Here is a 12,098-nt window from a genome sequence, read left to right as displayed (position 1 = left end):
GATAATTCTATGACAGGAATGACCATATTTTGGTGGAGGCGTATAGAAGATTTGGAGACTTTGGATTAGAAAAGTGAATGGACACTTTTAAGTGTGTCTTCATGGGTTATCTTAGCAGGATCAAGGAAGACAGTGCTAAGGATGAATTAAATGGAAAACTCAGTTCAACTCATGCGATTTAAAAGAGAAGAGTATTAGGAAGGGACCTTGAAACCATTCTTGTTAAACCTTGACAAATAATGTAGCTGCTTTTTGCCCTGTCCTAGAAATCTTCCAAAGAGTAAATTGAAGAGTTTTAGATTAGTGTTATTGACAGAAAAGATTTGAAGACACTCTAGTATTTACTCTGCCCCGTGCTTACTAGTGACCACACTTATGCAACTCTAAATGTAACATAGTAAGGAAACACATAATGTACAATTTGAGGAGAAAAGAAACGCCAAATATATTCATGTGCCCACGTCACTCCCAGGCTCAGAAGTGCATCCCTGAACCTGTCCCTCATTAACCTTCCTCTGTAGTACTCACAAAGTATGAACTCTGCCTAAACACCTCATTTCTGATTCATAATTGACATGTTTTCACATAGTATCTGTTGTTCAAATTACCCCTTGTTCAAGAAACCTACGTCTCGGATGAGGCCTTAATCATCTCAGTTGCATACCTGCCTTATGACATAAACGCTATGTAAATAACAGACTAGGTATGAACGTGTCTGTGTCTAAATATGTGAATGTGTTATATGTATGTATAAAAATGTGTATATATATGCATATTTGTGTATATTTTTGTTTCTTTTATGAATGCTATGTGTTACACATTTCGCTAGTGTCTATTTACACACAAAATTTTCTATGATTTTTGTCAAGGTCCCTCCTTGATACCCAGGTACTAAGGTAGACACAGAGTTGGTGGGTGTGCAAGGTGCTAAATGTTGGTTTTCTTCTGGAGATTCAGTTCTCTTTTATACTGGGGCCAGAGTTGACAGCTTCTGGCAATTTATCCCTGCTGACAGCAGCAGTGGATTAAGAAAATAAAATTAGTTACTTAGGCAAGAAGATTTTAGCATTTGTTTTTTTGTTTTGTTTTTTACCTCTTAAATGTTTTTATTGGATATTCTCTTTATTTACATTTCAGGTGTTATCCCCTTTCTGCCAATCTCATCCTCCCCCCCATTGCCTCCATGAAGGTACTGCCTCTCCCAGCTTCCTGCTCCCACCTCAACACCTTGGCATTCACCTACAAAGGGAAAGTAGGCCTTCCCTGGATCAGAGGCCTCTCCTCTCATTGATTGCAGACAATGCCATCCTCTGCTGCATATGCTCCTGGAGCCATGGGTCTCTCCATGACAACTCATTGGTGGTGTTTTAGTCCCTGGGAGCTCTGGAGGGTTTGGTTAGTTAATAACTTTGTTCTTTCCATGGAGTTGCAAACCCTTCCAGTTCCTTCAGTCCTTTCTCTAGCTCCTTCATTGGGGTCCTCATATTTACTCAAACGGTTATTTGCAAGCATTCCCCATCTGTATCAGTATGGCTCTGGTATGGCTCTGGCAGAGCCTCTGAGGAAGCATTCACATCAGATTCCTGCCAGTAAGCATATCTTGGTATCAGCTATAGTGTGTGGGTTTAGTGGCTGCCTATGGGATGGATGCCCAGGTGAGGCAGTCTTTGGATGATCTTTTCTCCAATCCCTGCTCCTCTATTTGTCCCTCTATTTCCTCCCATGAGTGTTTTGTTATCCCTTCTAAGAAGGACTGAAGTTTCTACCTTCTGGCCTTCCTTCTCTCTGAGCTTCATAATTTCTGTTATTTCTTGGTTATTCCAAGCTTTTTGGGCTAGTATTCACTTATCAGTGAGAACATACCATGAGTGGTCTTCTGTGACTGGGTTTCCTCACTCAGCATGATAGCTTCAAGTTCCATCTATTTGCCTAGGAATTTCATGAAATCATTTTTAATAGCTGAATGGTAGTCTGTGGTGTAATTTCTGTATCCATTCTTTTGATGAAGGACATCTGGGTTCTTTCTAGCTTCTGGCTATTATAAATAAGGCTGCTATGAACATGGTGAAACATGTGTCCTTGTTAGATGTTGGAGCTTCTTTTGGGTATATGTCCAGGAGTGATATAGCTGGGTCCTCCGGTAGTACTATGTCCAATTTTCTGAAGAACTGCCAGACTGATTTCCAGACTGGTTGTACTGGCTTGCAACCCCACCAACAGTGGAGGATTGTTCATTTTTCTCCACATCCTTGCCAGCATTTGTTGTCACCTGAGTTTTTTATCTTAGCCATTCTGACTGGTATGAGGTGGACTCTCAGGGTTGTTCTGATTTGCATTTCCCTGATGACTGGGATGTTGAACATTTCTTTAGGTGCTTCTCAGCCATTTGATATTCCTTAGTTGAGAATTCTTTATTTAGCTCTATATCCCATTTTAATAGGATTATTTTATTCTTTAGAGTCTAAATTCTTGAGTTGTTTAGTAATAATAATAATAATAATAATAATAATAATAATAATAATAATAATAATAAAAATAAAAACCAGGATAGCAAAGACTATTCTCAACAAAAAAAAAAAAAAGAAAAAAAAAAAAAAAAACTTCTGAGATAATCACCATCCTTGACCTCAAGCTGTATTACAGATCAGTTATGATAAAAAATTGCATTGTATTGGTACAGAGACAGGCAGGTAGACCACTGGAATAGAATTGAAGACCCAGAAATGAACCACATGCCTATGGTAGCTTGGTCTTTGACAAAAGAGCTAAAAACATTTAATGGGAAAAAACAGTCTCTTCAACAAATGGTGCTGGTTCAACTGGCACTCCGCATGCAAATTGATCCTTTATTATCTTCTTATACAAAGCTCAAGTCCAAGTGGATCAAAGATCTCCACATAAAACCAGGTACACTGAAACTATCTGGGGAAGAGCTTAGAATGCAGGAGAAATTTTTCTTACCAGAACACCAATGGCATGTGCTCTAAGATCAAGAATTGATAAATGGGACCTCCTGAAATTGCAAAGCTTCTGTAAGGCAAAGGACACTGTCAAAAAGACAAATAGCAACCAACAGATTGGGAAAAGATGTTTTACCAATCCTACATGATAGAGGGCTAATATTCAATATACACAGTGCTTTTAGCTTTTGAACTTAGGGACCAGCATGGGGCATCCACCAGCAGAGGCTTGGAGCCCATTAACTCTTCATGAGCTAGAGAGAAGCTGTAAACAAAACAAAACAAAACAAAATAAAACCCCCCAAAGCCCAACCACTACAGAATATAACCTTTGGAACTCTGAGACAGTCCTGTTTTTTTTTTCTCATGGAATTTTCATGGCCAGAGAAAAGTAAAACACTCCACTGTCAGTCTGATAACTAATGTGTTTTCACACTTAATTTGATGAGAAACATATTGGTTTTAATAAATCTCTTTTCAGGTTGTGTCTCAAGGCCTTCCATGGACTCTTGTCAACTCATGACTACCAGTCAACATAGGTACCTCCAATGGGAGTCTGGTAATTAAATGGCAGGGTTGAAGAAAGAATGGAGCCAAGACAAAGTTCTGATCAAGGCTCAACTTTATTGCAAAGCAGCAGGCTTATAAAAGCAAAAACCACAAACCCAACCCCTAGACATGACGAATGACAAAAATCATCTCATGCATAGGTTTTTATTTCTCAGCACAGGTCTCTTTTAAAGGAAGGCAAAACTGAGATCAAGCCAAAAGCAGAACTCCTAACCCAGGTGGGGAAATTCCACCAAGTGCTGCCATAGAAAAATAGCTGACGTGGCAACTCCTGTTAGGCAGGTCAGGGCAGAACCTTCACAATAGACATTTCACTATGAGATTTGGAAGTCCTGGTGGATGTATGTTGTGGTTTCTGTGAGGAGGAGGTGAAAGAAGGGTACTGAAATAGCTGAAGGAGGACACACTGTGATGTATTCATAAGGACAATAGCTTGTTGTGAATTCATCCTGTTTACCCTCTTTCTATTTTTCTTCCCCTCCAAATCTGAAGAGGCTGTGTCTGTGACTGTAAGCTTCTTGCACAGCTATATTCTGCAAAAATCCAAAAGGCCAACTGACCACAGACTAAATTCTCTGACATTGTAATCAGTATATATCCTCTTCCTTCAAATTGTTCTGACACATGTTCTATTTTCTCAGCAATGGCAAACTGATGTACACCATGGACACACTTATCCATAAACCTGCACACTCCCAGAGTTACCCACTTAAAGAAGTTCACAGAGACACCTATTTGATGAAGTGATTCTGAGTTGTGCCTATGAATGGCTCTTAATATATATGCCCTTTCCTGTTCCTCGTCTCTCTTGTCTTCCAAGAAATAGGAGCCATTTTTCTATCATGCTTTTCCAACTTACCAAAGCTGTTTTCTTAACAAGGACTTAAAAGCACAGAATCTAGACAACTATGGACAGAAACCTCAAAAATTCTGTGCCAAAATAATTTTTCTCTTTAAGCTGTTCCTGGCAGATGTTTTTCATAATAGTCAGAAGGATTGGTGGTGAACATGCTTTTATTTAGAGTCAGTCTGACAAAGTAACAGTACCTGCTTAACTCTGTACTGAATGTTTAGACATTCAAAGGACCCCAGCCAAAAGCATATGCCAAAAACAAAGACCAAATCCAGAAAAGAGTGAAGGTTCAGTTTGCAGCATCTATATGGCATTTTCAGTTGTTGCAGTGTGGTAAATGCAGCTGCAGGACATGAATGTCCTCCGCTGGGCTCTGCGTACTGCATACATGTTATAAACAAAGCAAACGGTTCACAAATTCCATGTTTTAGATTATCTAATCACAATACGGAGTACTCAGAAAACTGTTGGTAAACAATGGACACTTATGTGGCTGTTTCTCAATGTCAGTAAAGAAATAATTCTGTATTATTCTTTGTTCTATATTTTATTTTATGCAACAGGTGAAATGTTTCAAAGACATTATAATCTTCTCATAACACTTTAAAAATGAATATCATCACTTGTGCCATATACTGCATACTTCACTCTTGGCTTTCATTTGTTATCTGTAACTAAGTTTTCCCTGCAATTGAGCAGAATTCTATTTAGGGCTCCAAGACAAAGGTCAGATGACTTCTATTTCTTGAAGGACTGACTGAAGTTTTCTTCACAGTTGTCGTCTAATTCCTACAATTTTAGGATTCCAGTGTGAATTGTATGAAGCAAAACTAAAAGTTTAACTGTGATATGCCTATAAGTTGCAGACTGTCTCTGCACCTAACATTAAAAGTCATCACAACCCCATCCTCATGGCAGACATGATCATGTTAGTCAATCAGGTATTATCATGAGGGAATTTTGATTGTGATTGCTGATCATCTTTGATTTTGAAACAAAGAGGGGAGAGAGAGAGAAAATTATTGTAATATATCATGATCTGTGATATTATAGTTTTAAGCCTGCTTATATCTCAAGAAATTCATAGATAATGATATCACCACTTTGAAAATATATTCAGCCTCGTGACTTGAACCTGTGCTTGGAGCAGAGCCTCCCAACCCATTCATCCCTCACCCCAGTTGCAGTTACACTCCTCAGATATTCTGACACATCCAGGATTATAGGTGAAAACCAAACCCCACCCCAATACCTGGCATAACTGGGATCCCCAGGATTCAGACACAGATACCCCACCAAGCCAGAGACCTGCACTCCATCCAGTTTGCACTTGTACCTGGAGCGCTTCAGCTCTAAATCCCAACCCACCAAGCCAACACCCTGATAGCAGCTCAAACACCCAGGTGTTCTGACACATGCAGGATCACAGGATTACATGCTCACAGGAAGGACAGGCTCCAGTCCGAGACAGTGAGGCCAGTTAACACCAGGGATAACCAGATGTTGGGAAGCAGATTCCCCGCCCAGTCAGAGACTTGTGTCCCTACACCACAGTTGAAGCTTGACACCTCAGGTATTCTGGCACACTTGGCTTCACATGTAAGGCTCTAAACCCTGCATATCTGGGACCATTCAACCCATGAAAACAAATTCCCCAACTATTTGCACCCGTGCCTGGGGCCAGACCCTGACCCTGGACCTGATCCCACAAAGCCCACATCTCAGCTGCAGTATTCTCATACAGCCAGCTTCACAGGATCAGAGGATTGCAGGCTCACAGGAAGCACAGACACCAGCCAGAGACATGGAAACCAGATAACACCAGAGAAAACCAGGCGGCATGAAATAAGCACAAGAACATAAGCAACAGAAACCAGTCTTACTTTGCAACATTAGAACCCAATTCTTCCACCACAGCAAGTCCTGGATACGCCAACATACTTATGAAGCAACATTCAGATCTAAATATTTATTTCATGAAGATGATAGAGGTCTTTAAGGAGAACATAAATTACTACCTTAAAGAAATAGAGAAGAACAGAAGTTAAATAAGTAGACGCTTTTAAAGAGGAAACACATAACTCCCTTAAAGAAATATAGAAGAACACAAATGGGAAGAAATTGAAAAAAAAAAAGTGTCCAGGATCTAAAAATGGAAATAGAATCATTTAAAAGAAAGAACTCAAATGGAGACAGCCATGGAGATTTAAAACCTAGGAAGAGAACAGGAGTCACAGATGCAAGCATCACCCACAGAATACAAGGGATAGACAAGAATCTCAGTGAAAGAAGATAGAACAGAAGATATTGACACAACAGTCAAGGAAAATTAAAAAAAAAAAAAAAAAGCAAAAAGGCCCTATCTCAAAACATTGAAGAAATCCAGGAGAAAAGGAGAAGGCTGAACATGACAATAATAGGTATAGAAGAGAGTGAGATTCCCAACTCAAAGAGCTAGCAAACATCTTCAACAAAATTATAAAAACTTTCCTAATCTACAGAAAGAAATGCCATAGACATAGAAGAAGCCTACAGAACAACAAATGGATTGGAACAGAAATTCTTCTCATCAAATAATAATCAAAAGAACAAAGAACGAGTATTGAAACCAGTAAGGAGTAAAAGTCAAGTAACATAAAGGTAGACCTATGAGAATTACAACAGATTTCTCAATGGAGACTCTAAAAGCCAGAAAATCTTGTGCAGGTGTGGAACAGACCTAAAGAGAACAAAACTACCAGCCTAGGCTTCTATAGCCAGCACAACTTTCAGTTATCATAGATGGAGAAAGCAAAGTATTCCAAAACAAAATCAAATTAAATAATATCTTTCCACTACTCCAGCCTGATAGAGAAAAACAGAAGGAAAGATCCAACACAAAAAGGAAAACTACACTCAGGAAAAAAAATCAATAAATTAACTTTTCCACAAGAAACCCAAGAGACGAGAAGCACAAACAGAAATCCACTTCTATAAACAAAAATTGCAGGAAGCAACAATCATTGGTCCCTAATATTTCTCAAAATCAGTGGACTCAATTCCCAAGTAAAAAGACATAGTTTTACAGACTGGATACATAAACAGGATCCAGCATTTTGCTGTATTCAGAAAACAAACCTTATAGTCAAAGACAGACATTACCTCAAAGTAAAAGTATGGGAGAAAAAAATCTCCAAACAAACGTTCCCAAGAAACAAGTTGGAGTAGCTATTGTAATATCCACAAAAATAGACTTTCAACCAAAAGTTATCAAAAACAATGGGGAAAGACACTACACACTCATCAAAGGAAAAATTCACCAAGATGAACTCTCAATTCTGAACATTTATACCCCAAATGCAAAGGCACCAACATTTGTAAAATTACTAAAGCTTAAAGCACATATTGAAGTTCACGCAATATTAGTGTGAGATTTCAATGCTCCACTCTCACCAATTGACAGATCATGGAAACAAAAACCAAACAGAGACACAATGAAACTAAAAGAAGTTATGAACCAAATGGATTAAACATAGCTACATAATATTTCACACTAAAACAAATTACATATATGCTTTTTTTTATTAGGACCTCATGGTGCCTTCTCAAAAATCAAACATATACTTGGACACAAAACAAACATCAACATATATAAGAATACTAAATTAATCTCATGAATTCTATCAAACCACCACAGACTAAGGCTGGTCTTGAATAGCAAGAAAAACAACAGAAAGCCCAAATACACATGGAAGCTGAAAAATGCTCTACTCAATGATAACTTGGTTAAGGGAGAAATAAAGAAAGAAATGAAAGACTTTTTTTATAATTCAATGAAAATGAAGGCACAACATATCCAAACTTATGGGACACAAGGAAAGCAGTGCTAAGAGGAAAATTAATTGCTCTGAGTGCCTCAAAATACCAATTGGAGAGATCAAACACTAACAGCTTAACAGCTCATCTAAAAGCTCTAGAACAAAAAGAACCAAATACACCCAAGAGGAATATATAAGTCAGGAAATAATCAAACTTAGTGCTGAAAGCAACCAAGGAGAAACAAAAAAAAATTATAGAAAGAATAAACAAACAAACAAACAAAACAAAACAAAAAATCCTAGGAGTTGGTACTTTGAGAAAATCAACAAGATACATAAATCCTTAGCTAAACTAATCAGCGTGCACAAAAGTTAATTAGATTCACTATAAAAATTTATACTCAACAAACCTTGAAAACCTGGATAAAATGAATAATTTTCTAGACAGATTTCAGGTACCAAAGTTAAATCTGAATCAGAGAAACCAACTAGACAACCCCATAACCTCCAAGGAAATACAAGCAGTCATTAGAAGTTTCCCAACCAAAACCAAAAAAAAAAAAAAAAAAAAACGTAAGAATAAGGGCCAGATTTGTTCAGACTTTCAAAGAAGATCTAATACCAATACTCCTCAAACTATTCTGTAAAATAGAAAGAAGGAATATAACAAGATTCTTTTTACAAAGCCACAATTACAAATAGTGATACCCAAACCACAAAAAGACTCATCAAAGAAACAGTATTATAGGCCAATCCTCAGTTGGTAAAATTCTCACACTGAATCCAAGACCACTTCGAAACAATCATCTATACCATGATCAAGTCGGCTTCATCCCAGGGATGCAGGGATGGTTTAATACATACATAATTCTATCAATGCAATCCATTACACACACACACACACAAAACCTGCTAGAAAAAAGACACATGAACATCTAAGTAGATGCTGACAAAACACGACCATTCCTGTGTAAAATATTTCAGAGAAGAGGAATTCAAGACCCATACTTAAACATAGTCAAAGCAATATACAGAAAACCAGTAGCCAATATGAAAGTAAAAGTAGAAAAAAAAAACAATTCAATTACTTTAAAATCAGGAACCACACAAGGCTGCCCACTCTCTCTCTACCTATTCAATATAGTATCTTAAATTCTAGCCAGAGCAATTAGATAACAAAAAGAGATAAGATGGATGTAAACTGGGAGGAAGAACATCAAGGTATCACTATTTGCAGATGATGTAATAGTATATATAAAAGACCACAAATTTTTGTTTTTCATTTTTATTGGATATTCTCTGTATTTACATTTCAAATGTTATGCACTCTCCCCCCACTCCCATCATCTACATCTCTCCTTTTTTCCACAAAGATGCTCCCTTTCCCAACTACCCTTTCCTACTTCAGCACCTTAGCATTCTCCTATATTGGGAAAATGAGACTTCACTAGACAAAAGGCCTCTCCTCCCGCTGATGCCAGACAATGCTGTTCTCTGCTACATATACAACTAGGGACATGGGTCTCTCCTTGTGTTTTCATTGGTTGGTGTTTTAGTCCCTGGGAGCTCTAGAGGGTTTGGTTTGTTGTTCTTCCCATGAGATTGCAAAGCCTTTCAGCTCCTCTAGTCCTTTCTCTAGCTCTTCCATTGGAGTCCTCATGTTCAGTCTGTTGGTTAGCTGCAAGCATCCTCATCTGTATCAGTATGGCTCTGGCAGAGCCTCTGAGGAGGAATCTATAGCATGTTCCTGCCAGTAAGCACTACTTGGAATCAGCAATAATACTTGAGTTTAGTGGCTCATATGGGGTGAATCCCCAGGTGAGACAGTCTTTGAATGATCTTTTCTCCAATCCCTGCTCCTCTATATATTCCTGTATTTTCTCCCATGGGTGTTTTGTTCTCCCTTCTAAGAAGGACTGAGGCATCCACATTCTGGCCTTCCTTCTTTTTGAGTTTAGTAAGGTCTGTGAATTGTTTCTTGAGTATTCAGAGTTTTTTTGAGCTAGTATCCACTTATCAATGAGTGCATACCATATGTGGTTTTTGTGACTGGGTTACCACACTCAGGATGATAACTTCTACTTCAATCCATTTGCCTAAGAATCATGAAGTCATTGTTCTTAATAGCTGAGAAATACACCATTGTGTCAATGTACCACAATTTCTATACCCACTCATCTGTTGAAGGGAACATGGGTTCTTTCCAGCTCCTGGTTATAAATAAGGCTGCTATGAGCATGGTGGTGCATGTGTTTTTTTTATATGTCGAAGCATAATTTGGGTATAAGCTGAGGACTGGTATACCTGATTCCTCACATAGTACTACGTCCAATTTTCTGAGGAACCACCAGTCTAATCCAGAGTGCTTGTACCAGCTTGTAATCCCACCAACAATGGAGGAGTGTTCCTCTTTCTTCACATCCTTGCTAGCATCTGTTGTCACCAGAGTTTTTGATCTTAGCCATTCTAAATGGTGTGAGGTAGAATCTTAGGGTTGTTTTTATTTTTATTTTCCTGATGACTAGGGATGTTGAACATTTCTTTAGGTGCGTCTCAGCCATTCGGTATTCCTCAGATGAGAATTTTTGTTAAGCACTGTACCCCATTTTTTTTTTGTTAAAAGTGAAATTGTTTCTTTAAGCCATTAAGTCTGGGCAGAGGCATGTCACTGACAACAAATTACCTAATCCGACAGTACAACCTTACAGTGGAGGAAACCGACTCGGGTTGGGTAGTCTGCTAGTCACAACACTTATTCCCACAGTACAACCTTACAGTGGAGGAAACCAACTCGGGTTGGGTAGTCTGCTAGTCACAACACTTATTCCCACAGTACAACCTTACAGTGGAGGAAACCGACTCGGGTTGGGTAGTCTGCTAGTCACAACACTTGTAAGAGTCTCAAGAACTAGATACATACAACAGGTCAACTCTGGTCTCCTTCACTGACACCCTGAATTGGTCAGTTCTCTGTTACGGACAGAACTCTAATCATAAAGTAATGTCATCATTTTATAACCTGCACAGGTAATGTGCCCTTGTTAATACAAACAACCAGGCTTGAGCCAGTGCCGCAGAACATGCATCCAGTTCTGCTGTCTGGAGCTCAGATAACATTAACTCACTTCAACACAAAACAGCCCTAAGGCAGTTCACCCAGCGACGTTCTAATCAGCAACAAACAGTAAACATGAGCCTTAACAACCTACAGCAGGGCCATAATATATGGGCCATGATATGTATTTAGCAGACCAGGTAAAAGAGTAATGGTGCAGGTGGCTTGCAGTACTCAGGCCTGAGCCTAGGCCTTGCACATGCTACACGTTAAACACAAAGAAAAACTAGAAATTATTTCATTCTGAATTGTAAAAGGCATGAGACTGATTATGAAATGACCATTTTAAGAATACATACAAAAATATGTTCTGACCCACCAAAAATACCTCACCTGAAATTTAAACAAAATTCACATTTTATTTATATTGAAATAAACTATACAAAATTGATTTTTTTCACCAAAAATAACAGCAATTTTTCTGTATTATTTTTTTAGATAAACCACAAAACGTTTACTTTTGTAGGTTTTGCTTATAAATGAAGATGAGGCTGTAGACATAATCATGTAAAAAGAAGAAAACAGACAAGTCAGTTGCCTATTTGGATGGCCTCTGCATCTGTCTTCTGCACAAAGCAGAAGTGAATAGCAAAATAGCCTATGAAAATGTGGGCTCAGCGAAGGAAAGGAAACAGGAACAATCAAATGAGGAGCCACAGCGCTTGGCTCTGTGTTTTACTTCAGCTTGTTCCTTTGATGTTCTTCCGCACTGACAGAACCTACACAGAAGGTTGTTGCTACTTCCTGTGCCTGCCCATTACTAGCTGATCTGTGGGTTTTGCTTTTGCAGTGCTAGGGCTGCA

The sequence above is a fragment of the Micromys minutus genome (assembly GCF_963924665.1).
Source record: "Micromys minutus genome assembly, chromosome: 32".
Lineage (NCBI taxonomy): Eukaryota > Metazoa > Chordata > Mammalia > Rodentia > Muridae > Micromys > Micromys minutus.
This window is presented reverse-complemented; position numbering follows the sequence as displayed.